The sequence below is a fragment of the Phyllobates terribilis genome, unplaced genomic scaffold, assembly GCF_046119375.1.
Source record: "Phyllobates terribilis strain yellow unplaced genomic scaffold, ASM4611937v1 Scaffold_11__3_contigs__length_659146591, whole genome shotgun sequence".
Taxonomy (NCBI): domain Eukaryota; kingdom Metazoa; phylum Chordata; class Amphibia; order Anura; family Dendrobatidae; genus Phyllobates; species Phyllobates terribilis.
The window spans coordinates 582231293-582243855 of record NW_027362771.1 but is presented as its reverse complement, the minus strand read 5'-3'; the positions used below and the strand labels follow the sequence as shown (position 1 = coordinate 582243855).

At 37.6% G+C, this 12563-nt stretch overlaps 1 protein-coding gene across 5 annotated transcripts in view; it reads right to left on the bottom strand.

Annotated features, from left to right (window-relative positions):
- NFIX (nuclear factor I X) overlaps positions 1 to 9773 on the bottom strand; it is a 209478-nt gene extending 199705 nt beyond the window's left edge. The window contains exons 1-2 of one of the 5 annotated variants that reach the window (XM_073654248.1): positions 9423 to 9773; positions 9104 to 9131 (exon numbers count right to left, since the gene is read on the bottom strand). The gene's annotated coding sequence lies outside the window, so the exon portion shown is untranslated. The remainder of the gene's footprint in view (positions 1 to 9103; positions 9132 to 9422) is intronic. The other 4 variants (XM_073654247.1, XM_073654250.1, XM_073654251.1 and 1 more) reach the window with 4 other exon arrangements.
- Between the last annotated feature and the right edge of the window lie 2790 nt (positions 9774 to 12563).

The window sequence follows — 12563 nt, the reverse complement described above, 5'->3', positions numbered from 1 at the left end:
GTATCCTCCCTATATCTCCTCCTATTACTCCATATAACCTCCCCTATATCTCCTATTACTCCATATATTATCCCTATATATCCTCTTACTCCATATATCCTCCTTATATCTCCTCCTATTACTCCATATATCCTACCTATATCTCCTCCTATTAATCCATATATCCCCCTATATCTCCTCCTATTATTCCGTATATCCTCTCCTATATCTCATTCTATTACTCCATATATCCTCCCTATATCTCCTCCTATTACTCCATATATCCTCCCTATATCTCCTCCTATTACTCCATATATCCTCCCTATATCTCCCCCTATTACTCCATATATCCTCCCTATATCTCCTCCTATTACTCCATATATCCTCCCTATATCTCCTCCTATTACTCCATATATCCTCCCTATATCTCCTCCTATTACTCCATATATCCTCCCTATATCTCCTCCTATTACTCCATATATCCTTCCTCTATCTCCTCCTAGTACTCCATATATCCTCCCCTATATCTCCTCCTATTACTCCATATATCCTCCCTATATATCCTCCTATTAATCCATATATCCTCTCTATATCTCCTCCTAATACTCCATATATCCTCCCTATATCTCCTCCTATTACTCCATATATCCTCCATATATCTCCTCCTATTACTCCATATATCCTCTCCTATATCTCCTCCTATTACTCCATATATCCTCCATATATCTCCTCCTATTACTCCATATATCCTCCCTATATCTCCTCCTAATACTCCATTTATCCTCCCTATATCTCCTCCTATTACTCCATATATCCTCCCTATATCTCCTCCTATTACTCCATATATCCTCTCCTATATCTCATCCTATTACTCCATATATCCTCCCTATATCTCCTCCTAATACTCCATATATCCTCCCTATATCTCCTCCTATTACTCCATATATCCTCCCTATATCTCCTCCTATTACTCCATATATCCTCCCTATATCTCCTCCTAATACTCCATATATCCTCCCTGTATCTCCTCCTATTACTCCATATATCCTCCATATATCTCCTCCTATTACTCCATATATCCTCTCCTATATCTCCTCCTATTACTCCATATATCCTCCATATATCTCCTCCTATTACTCCATATATCCTCCCTATATCTCCTCCTAATACTCCATATATCCTCCCTATATCTCCTCCTATTACTCCATATATCCTCCCTATATCTCCTCCTATTACTCCATATATCCTCCCTATATCTCATGCAATTACTCCATATATCCTCCCTATATCTCCTCCTATTACTCCATATATCCTCCCTATATATCCTCCTATTAATCCATATATCCTCCTTATATCTCCTCCTAATACTCCATATATTCTCCCCTATATCTCCTCCTATTACTCCATATATCCTCCCTATATATCCTATTAATCCATATATCCTCCCTATATCTCCTCCTATTGCTCCATATATCCTCCCCTATATCTCCTATTACTCCATATATTATCCTTATATATCCTATTACTCCATATATCCTCCTTATATCTCCTCCTTTTACTCCATATATCCTCCCTATATCTCCTCCTATTACTCCATATATCCCCCTATATCTCCCCCTATTACTCCATATATCCTCCTCATATCTCCTCCTTTTACTCCATATAACCTCCCTATATCTCCTCTTATGACTCCATATATCCTCCCTATATCTCCTCCTATTACTCCATATATCCTCCCTATATCTCCTCCTATTACTCCATATGTCCTCCCTATATCTACTCCTATTACTCCATATATCCTCCCTCTATCTCCTCCTAGTACTTCATATATCCTCCCCTATATCTCCTCCTATTACTCCATATATCCTCTCTATATCTCCTCTTATTACTCCATATGTCCTCCCTATATCTCCTCCTATTACTCCAAATATCTTCTCCTATATCTCAGCCTATTACTCCATATATCCTCTCTATATATCCTCCTATTAATCCATATATCCTCCTTATATCTCCTCCTAATACTCCATATATCCTCCCCTATATCTCCTATTACTCCATATATTATCCCTATATATCCTATTACTCCATATATCCTCCTATTACTCCATATCTCCTCCTTATATATCCTCCTATTATTCCATATATCCTCCCTATATATCCTCCTATTAATTCATATACCCTCCCTATATCTCCTCCTATTACTCCATATATCATCCCCTATATCTCCTATTACTCCATATATTATCCCTATATATCCTATTACTCCTTATATCCTCCTATTACTCCATATCTCCTCCTTATATATCCTCCTATTATTCCATATATCCTCCCTATATCTCCTCCTATTACTCCATATATCCCACTATATCTCCCCCTATTACTCTATATATCCTCCTTATATCTCCTCCTATTACTCCATATATCCTCCCTATATCTCCTCTTATTACTCCATATATCCTCCCTATATCTCCTCCTATTACTCCATATGTCCTCCCTATATCTCTTCCTATTACTCCATATGTCCTCCCTATATCTACTCCTATTACTCCATATATCCTCCCTCTGTCTCCTCCTATTACCCCATATAACCCCCTATATCTCCTCCTATTACTCCATATATCCTCCCCTATATCTCTCCTATTAATCCATATATCCTCCCCATATCTCCTCCTAATACTCCATATATCCTCCCTATATCTCCTCCTATTACTCCATATATCCTCCCTATATATCCTCCTATTAATCCATATATCCTCCCTATATCTCCTCCTATTACTCCATATATCCTCCCCTATATCTCCTCCTATTACTCCATATATTATCCCTATATATCCTGTTACTCCATATATCCTCCTATTACTCCATATATCCTCCCCTATATCTCCTCCTATTACTCTATATATCCTCCCTATATCTCCTCTTATTACTCCATATATCCTCCCCTATATCTCCTCCTATTACTCCATATATCCTCCATATATCTCCTCCTATTACTCCATATATCCTCCCTATATCTTCTATTACTCCATATATCCTACCTATATCTTCTCCTATTACTCCATATATCCTCCCCTATATCTCCTCCTATTACTCCATATGTCCTCGCTATATCTTCTCCTCTTACTCCATATATTCTCCCTATATCTCTTCCTATTACTCCATATATCCTCTCCTATATCTCCTCCTATTACTCCATATATCCTCCCTATATCTCCTCCTATTACTTCATATATCCTCCCCTATATCTCCTATTACTCCATATAGCATTCCTATATATCCTATTACTCCATATATCCTCCTATTACTCCATTTATCCTCCCTATATCTCCCCCTATTACTCCATATATCCTCCCTATATCTTCTCATATTACTCCATATATCCTCCCTATATCTTCTCCTATTACTCCATATATTCTCCCTATATCTCTTCCTATTACTCCATATATCCTCTCCTATATCTCCTCCTATTACTCCATATATCCTCCCTATATCTCTTCCTATTACTCCATATATCCTCCCCTATATCTCCTATTACTCCATATATTATCCCTATATATCCTATTACTCCATATATCCTCCTATTACTCCATTTATCCTCCCTATATCTCCTCCTATTACTCTATATATCCTCCCTATATCTCCCCCTATTACTCCATATATCCCCCTATATCTCCTCCTATTACTCCATATATCCCCCTATATCTCCCCCTATTGCTCCATATATCCTCCCTATATCTCCTCCTATTACTCCATATATCCTCGCTATATCTCCTCCTATTACTCCATATATCCTCCCCATCTCTCATCCCATTACTCCATATATCCTCGCTATATCTCCCCCTATTACTCCATATATCCTCTCTATATCTCCTCCTATTACTCCATATATGCTCCCTATATCTCCCCTATTACTCCATATATCCTCCCTATATCTCCTCCTATTACCCCATATATCCTCCCTATATCTCCTCCTATTACTCCATATATCCTCCCTATATCTCCTCCTATTACTCCATATATCCTTCCTATATCTCCTCCTATTACTCCATATATCCTCCCTATATCTCCTCCTATTACTCCATATATCCTCCCTATATCTCCTCCTATTACCCCATATATCCTCCCCTATATCTTCTCCTATTACTCCATATATCCTCGCTATATCTCCTCCTATTACTCCATATATCCTCCCTATATCTCCTCCTATTACTCCATATATCCTCCCCTATATCTCCCCCTATTACTCCATATATCCTCTCTATATCTCCTCCTATTACTCCATATATCCTCCCTATATCTCCTCTTATTACTCCATATGTCCTCCCTATATCTCCTCCTATTACTCCAAATATCTTCTCCTATATCTCATCCTATTACTCCATATATCCTCTCTATATATCCTCCTATTAATCCATATATCCTCCTTATATCTCCTCCTAATACTCCATATATCCTCCCCTATATCTCCTATTACTCCATATATTATCCCTATATATCCTATTACTCCATATATCCTCCTATTACTCCATATCTCCTCCTTATATATCCTCCTATTATTCCATATATCCTCCCTATATATCCTCCTATTAATCCATATACCCTCCCTATATCTCCTCCTATTACTCCATATATCCTCCCCTATATCTCCTATTACTCCATATATTATCCCTATCTATCCTATTACTCCATATATCCTCCTATTACTCCATATAACCTCCTTATATCTCCTCCTATTACTCCATATATCCTCCCTATATCTCCTCTTATTACTCCATATATCCTCCCTATATCTCCTCCTATTACTCCATATGTCCTCCCTATATCTCTTCCTATTACTCCATATGTCCTCCCTATATCTACTCCTATTACTCCATATATCCTCCCTCTATCTCCTCCTATTACCCCATATACCCCCCTATATCTCCTCCTATTACTCCATATATCCTCCCCTATATCTCCTCCTATTAATCCATATATCCTCCCCATATCTCCTCCTAATACTCCATATATCCTCCCTATATCTCCTCCTATTACTCCATATATCCTCCCCATATCTCCTCCTAATACTCCATATATCCTCCCTATATCTCCTCCTATTACTCCATATATCCTCCCTATATCTCCTCCTATTAATCCATATATCCTCCCCATATCTCCTCCTAATACTCCATATATCCTCCCTATATCTCCTCCTATTACTCCATATATCCTCCCTATATATCCTCCTATTAATCCATATATCCTCCCTATATCTCCTCCTATTACTCCATATATCCTCCCCTATATCTCCTATTACTCCATATATTATTCCTATATATCCTATTACTCCATATATCCTCCTATTACTCCATATATCCTCCCCTATATCTCCTCCTATTACTCTATATATCCTCCCTATATATCCTCTTATTACTCCATATATCCTCCCCTATATCTCCTCCTATTACTCCATATATCTTCCATATATCTCCTCCTATTACTCCATATATCCTCCCTATATCTTCTATTACTCCATATATCCTACTTATATCTTCTCCTATTACTCCATATATCCTCCCCTATATCTCCTCCTATTACTCCATATGTCCTCGCTATATCTTCTCCTGTTACTCCATATATTCTCCCTATATCTCTTCCTATTACTCCATATATCCTCTCCTATATCTCCTCCTATTACTCCATATATCCTCCCTATATCTCCTCCTATTACTTCATATATCCTTCCCTATATCTCCTATTACTCCATATATTATCCCTATATATCCTATTACTCCATATATCCTCCTATTACTCCATTTATCCTCCCTATATCTCCCCCTATTACTCCATATATCCTCCCTATATCTTCTCCTATTACTCCATATATCCTCCCTATATCTTCTCCTATTACTCCATATATTCTCCCTATATCTCTTCCTATTACTCCATATATCCTCTCCTATATCTCCTCCTATTACTCCATATATCCTCCCTATATCTCTTCCTATTACTCCATATATCCTCCCCTATATCTCCTATTACTCCATATATTATCCCTATATATCCTATTACTCCATATATCCTCCTATTACTCCATTTATCCTCCCTATATCTCCTCCTATTACTCCATATATCCTCCCTATATCTCCCCCTATTACTCCATATATCCCCCTATATCTCCCCCTATTGCTCCATATATCCTCCCTATATCTCCTCCTATTACTCCATATATCCTCGCTATATCTCCTCCTATTACTCCATATATCCTCCCCATCTCTCATCCCATTACTCCATATATCCTCGCTATATCTCCCCCTATTACTCCATATATCCTCTCTATATCTCCTCCTATTACTCCATATATCCTCCCTATATCTCCTCCTATTACTCCATATATCCTCCCTATATCTCCTCCTATTACTCCATATATCCTCCCTATATCTCCTCCTATTACTCCATATATCCTCCCTATATCTCCTCCTATTACCCCATATATCCTCCCCTATATCTTCTCCTATTACTCCATATATCCTCGCTATATCTCCTCCTATTACTCCATATATCCTCCCTATATCTCCTCCTATTACTCCATATATCCTCCCCTATATCTCCCCCTATTACTCCATATATCCTCTCTATATCTCCTCCTTTAACTCCATATATCCTCCCCTATATCTCCTCCTATTACTCCATGTATCCTCCCTATATCTCCTCCTATTACCCCATATTTCCTCCCTATATCTCCTCCTATTACTCCATATATCCCCCTATATCTCGTCCTATTTCTCCATGTATCCTCCCTATATCTTCTCCTATTATCCCATTTATCTTCTCTATATATCTGCTCTTATTACTTCAGTTATTTCCTCCTATTACTCCATATTTTTATTTCTTGTAGTTACACTCATTATTCCATGTTTATGTCCTCATGTTAGTATACATGAGGACGTATATCTAACTATACCTAAATTATCGTGAGATGTCCCATCGATGACTTTTTCTTGCCCTGCAGGCCCTTCTTAAAGCTTTTTGCTCATCGTAAACTTATCGAAACGTAATGATAAAATATTATCCTTATAGTAAGTATTTCACCTTATATTTAGGTTGCTGTCACTTTAATGCAAAAAAAAGAAAGAAAGAAGTGACAGAAGTTCTCAGACTTGTGGAAAAGAGCAGTCATTTTTTCTTTGTGAAAATATATCAACGTTGTGTTTTCCTTTCACATCTTCGCTAATGTTGGCTATTTAGGTAAATGCAAACTAAAAATGCGCCTTTCTGGTCCCTCAACATTTATTTTTAAAGTTGAAGTCAAACTACTGTATCGTGATTTATTCTTAAACATTTACACGGCCCACATAGGGTTCTCTCCCTTATTCTATAAACTCGGGATACCATTTACACAAACTATAATCAACTATTCTAAATTCAGAACTTTCTGACAGAAATGAGATTGGTGAAAAACAGTCCATAAGCTAATGCTGGGCTTTATAAAATGCTGGCATGTGAGCTGAAAGTCTGTGAACGAGGATGATGGTCATAGTAGTTGAACATACGTATTTAGGAATTTTACGCTAATGACCGTTTATGTAGTATTCGTATACTAGATAAGCATTGGAGGTGAAAAAAGAAGAATTGTATAATAAATATGGGCATAAAATATATATATGCGCGTGTGTGTATATATATGTATGTATGTGTGTGTGCGTGTAATATATATATGTATGTGTGTGTATATGTTTGTATATAGGCATAAATAAAATGACATTTAAATATTACTATATAAATATAGAAAATATATAAACATGTTTTTTTATATATATATATATATATATATATATATATATTTAAATATATAGTTAAAATAATATAGTGGAAAGTAAATAGAAAGATAGCTGATATATTAGTTATTATTACGCTGGTGTCTTAACATCTTTTTAAATTCTAGATAAATAATCACATTACGTTCTCGGCACGCACATTGTATCCGGTCTATATGATCATTATGTAAATCATAATGTTAGCCAGACACAAATATTTTAAAGCAGAATTTGCACACCGTATTTGGCACAATACAAACGTCTGTCCTAAATTCTGTCTACCATATGTTGCTATATACTATTAGTTTCCTCTTGTACAATTGGCAGTATATCACACCGCTATGTATGGAATAAGCAATTTTATAACAGTAAGGATAAATAACACTACGTTGCTTATGATTGATTTGCTGTCGTAGAATTTCCATATGAAAGTTGTTGGCCCCCATGTATTCTTATATAGAGTGGGGAATAGTGACCGGCACCTTTGAAAGGACTGTGGTCACATCCAGTTTGGGGTCTGAGCCCCATGACGTGGAGTATTATGTTAGACCTGCATATATAAATAGTCATTTACATTGTCAGAGGTAACACTAATATGTGCATTTGCTGCTTCTTAGACACCACATTGGGGATTAGTGATAGTCGTAGTGATTCAGATCGTTCATCTCTTAGTTGCGGGAAGTTTCTAACAGGTTGCACACAATCACTCCTTGCTTTCTGCACCCCACAATGTTGTAACCTACTCAGCTTGCCTAGTGATCGGGTCCACGAGGACCTAAACGTCAATAAATTAACATATTAACCTATGGAAAAATCTAGTATCGTTATCTAAAAGGGATTGTGCAAATAAATGTGGATGGGTAGGGAGACACACATAAAATATATATACACTCTTTATACAAATATTTAGAGAGAGAGAGAAACAGTCGCATTTACGCAGTGAAGCATCTAAACACTTGTACATTTCAGATATACATAGCCTAAATATCATTGATTTCCTGTAAGTTTAAACAAAATAATAATATAACGACAAGTACATATTTTGCTTATATCAGGAAAAGGAAGTCTGTATTTCTCCATATTCCCGGCCTACCCTAGGCATCTAGGGCCAGGGTAAAGGTCACTCCTACCTGGGGTCTGGCAGGGTAATGCCAGCATCAAGAAGAGCCGGGACAGTTTTAAGGGATAATGGAATAAGTCTTCAACCCAAAAATAGCTAGTTTTTTTTTTGTTGCCCATATAGAAAGAGCCAACCACATTAATTGAGCATAAAGAAAAAAGGAAAAGAAAATACTCAGATGGCTTAATAATATTAAGATGGCACATACCAGAGAGAGAACAGAGGAAGACACACTTCTGCCAACGCGTGCAAACAGAGAGAGGAAAAGAAAACAGACCCCTTAAGTTTCCAATCAGAGAAAAGTTTGGGATTTTTTTTTTTTAAATTCTTGTACGGTAACAAAAAGAAAAGTAAAAAAGAAAACATAAAAAAAACTGAACAAAGGAATAAAAAAAAAAAGTGGCTAAAAAGACAGAAAGAGAAGATGTTGCTTAGAGAGAGAGTCAGCAGAGAGAAATAGGTTATTGAGGACAAAAATAGAGAGTTAAAAAAAATGGTGGGAAAAAAAGGCGCCTGGTAAACCTTACATCTCCTGATCCTTTCTCCTCTCCTTGAATTGCTTTTACTCTAACACCCAGTCCGAAATGCAGGGAAGTCAGCGTTGGAACACTGGAATCCTGCCATCTTCTTTGCGAGCCAGCCTGTAGATTTCTCAGCTGCAGTCAGCCTGCAATACACTTTTACAGGAAGGGGGGGACAGAGAGAGTGTGTGTGCGTGTGTGTGCAAGAGGGAGAGACACCGTGGATGTCTCTTTTTTTTTCCCCCCTAAGTGCCGTAAGTTTATTATTATTTTTTCTTTCTCTCTTTTTTTGTCTTATTTCAATTCATAATCTGTGTTTTTTATTCGTTTCACACAGCACTTTTTTTTTTTTTTCTACACTCGATTGCCATTTTGGTGCCAGCTCTGAAGTTGGCATGGGTTGAACATTTTTTTTTCTTGGCTGGGCTGTCTCTCCCCCCTTTCCCCTTACCCCCAGCTCCTCCACCCTTTCCAAACTCTGTATCTACGCCCTGCCCTCTCTCTCTCCCTCTCTTGCTCTCTCTTTCTCTCCTTCTCTGTGTCTCTTTCTCTCTAGCTGCCCTTAACCACCACTATTGCACCCAGGCTGTCTTTAGTTTTGTTTAGTTCTTTGCCAACTGTCTCTCAGACTTTCCTTGTTTAGTCTCCACGCCTTCCTTCTCTTTTTTTTTTTTAAACAATCTTTACTTTAGTCTCTCTTGTCCTATGTTGCCCCCTCATACTCATGTGCCTCTCTCTTTAATTCCAAGATGGAGACAGTGCCAGGCTATAACTGAAGTCGTGATTGAATTATTAATAGAAGAATTAAAGTAGTTTTGACATTGTGTAATCTCCATGTGTGACTGTGTGCCATGGGTAAAACTGGGTGGGTACAGGCGGCACAGGCAGCGAGTTAGTGTCAGCAGCCAGAACTATGGTGAATGAAAAAAGAATTCAGGCAGAAAATTGCTTACTTATAAGGTAGGTAGAACCACAAGTGTAGAAGAGATGAACTGCAACTGGAGAGAAGAGGATGAAGAAGTGGAAAGTTTGAAGTTTTGCCCTTGCAAATAATGGTGTGCGGTAAATTAGGCTTAAATAACATAAGAAGGTAGACGGATAGAATTTTGCAGCTGGCTCTGGCTTTGAAGGTGTGCATTCAGGGTCAGGGGACGGTGTATAGGATTTGGGAGGAGGGAATGATTTTGGGGAGCTAAGTCTTTTTTTCTTGCAACCTTAAGTACCCCTTGTAGAATGATGCAAAGGAATGTGGTCATATAACATGTGATAGGACAGATTAAGGGGACAAAGGTTCTTTGGGAAATATGAAAGGTAGACGACGGCTGTGTGTGAGCCGGGGTGACACACCACCTGGAAACTACATGGTCTATTGTGAAGGGGCGGAGAAAAGAAGGGGGAGTTAGGTGAATTGAAGGAAAGGGAGAGAAAGAAGGGGGGTTGGCTAATAAAAAAGTGAGAGAGGACAGAAACACAGTAGAGTAAACAAAGGCAATGATTTTCTATTTCTTTTTTTTTCTGAGAAGGAAATGAATAAACTCTAAGGGTCATAGAATCAAAAATTACAAAGATACAAGTTTATAAGACAAACAATAAACTGAGTGTGAAAGAGTGAGAGAGTAATCTGGAACGGAGGGGTAGAAGTATGAGATAATTGTGAGTATGAGATTAACTAGGTATAGAAGTACTCCGAGGGATTTTTTTTTTTGGAATAGAAGTAAGAGGGAGGGTGAAGGTTTAGTTTATCCAAGCTGCTCCAAGAACACAGGAAATGAATGTGAGAGTATTCAGGAAATCAAAGTACTAGCTGTAAAATGTGAGTGTATGAGAGGACAAATTATTAACATATCGGAAGAGAGAGTGTGGGGATAGTAGTAACAGAAGTATTGAGGGAATGAGAGTATGCGATAAGTAAGGTTGGAAGTATGAGAGCAACTACACATAGAAAAAAATGAGAAAATAGTACTCTGCAGGTTTTGGTACTGACTGAAGAATCCTACAATGTAGGTTTACTAAAGAAAATGAAATAATAGCTGTAAGTGGTTCTAAGGTATGTGATTATGTAATGTAAACATTGTTTTTTTTTTTTTTTTAAAAGGCATCAATGTGGTCCTTTACATCTAGTCAGGTATATATTTTTAGCCGGGTTAAAAGTTAATTTGGGAATTTGATTTGTTACTACAGTTGAAACCAGAAGTTTACATACACTATATAAAAAGACACATATGCATGCTTTTCTCAATATCTGACATGAAATCAGAATAAACCTCTCCAGTTTTAGATCAATTAGGGTTACCATAATTTTTAATATTTGCCAAATGCCAGAATAATGAGAGAGAGAGAATGTTTTAAGTAATTTTTATTACTTACTGCAAAGTCAACAGTTTACATACACTAAGATTACTATGCCTTTAGACAATTCTGGACTGCCCATATGATGATTTCATGTGTTTGGAAGTTTCTGATAGTTTTTTGGCAACATCTGAGTTAATTAGAGAAACACCTGTGGATGTATTTTAATGCACACCTGAAACACACTGCTTCTTTGTGTAGTATCATGGGAAAGTCTAAAGAAATCAGCTAAGATATCAGGAAGAGAATTGTGGACTTGCACTTGTGGTCTGGCTCATCCTTGGGTACAATTTCAAGGGTGCCTCGTTCATCTGTGCAAACAATTATACGCAAGTACAAACAAGATGGGAATGTGCAGCCATCATATTGCTCAGGAAGGAGACGGGTTCTGTGTCCCAGAGATGAACGTGCTTTGGTCCGACATGTGCATATCAACCCAAGGACAAAAGCAAAAGACCTTGTGAAGACGATGGCGGAAGCTGGTAAGATCGTGTCAATATCCACAGTGAAACGAGTACTGTATCAACATGGGCTGAAAGGCCACTCTGCCAGGAAGAACCCATTTCTCCAAAAGAAACATAAAAAAGCCAGATTAATGTTTGCAAATGCACACATGAACAAAGACCTTAATTTTTTGAGGCATGTCCTGTAGTCTGCTGAAACTAAAATTTAACTTTTTGGGCATAATGACCATCATTACGTTTGGAGGAAAAAGAGAGAAGCTTGGAAGCCTAAAAACACCATCCCTCAGGGGTGGCAGCATCATGTTGTGGGGTTGTTTTGCTGCAGGAGGGACTG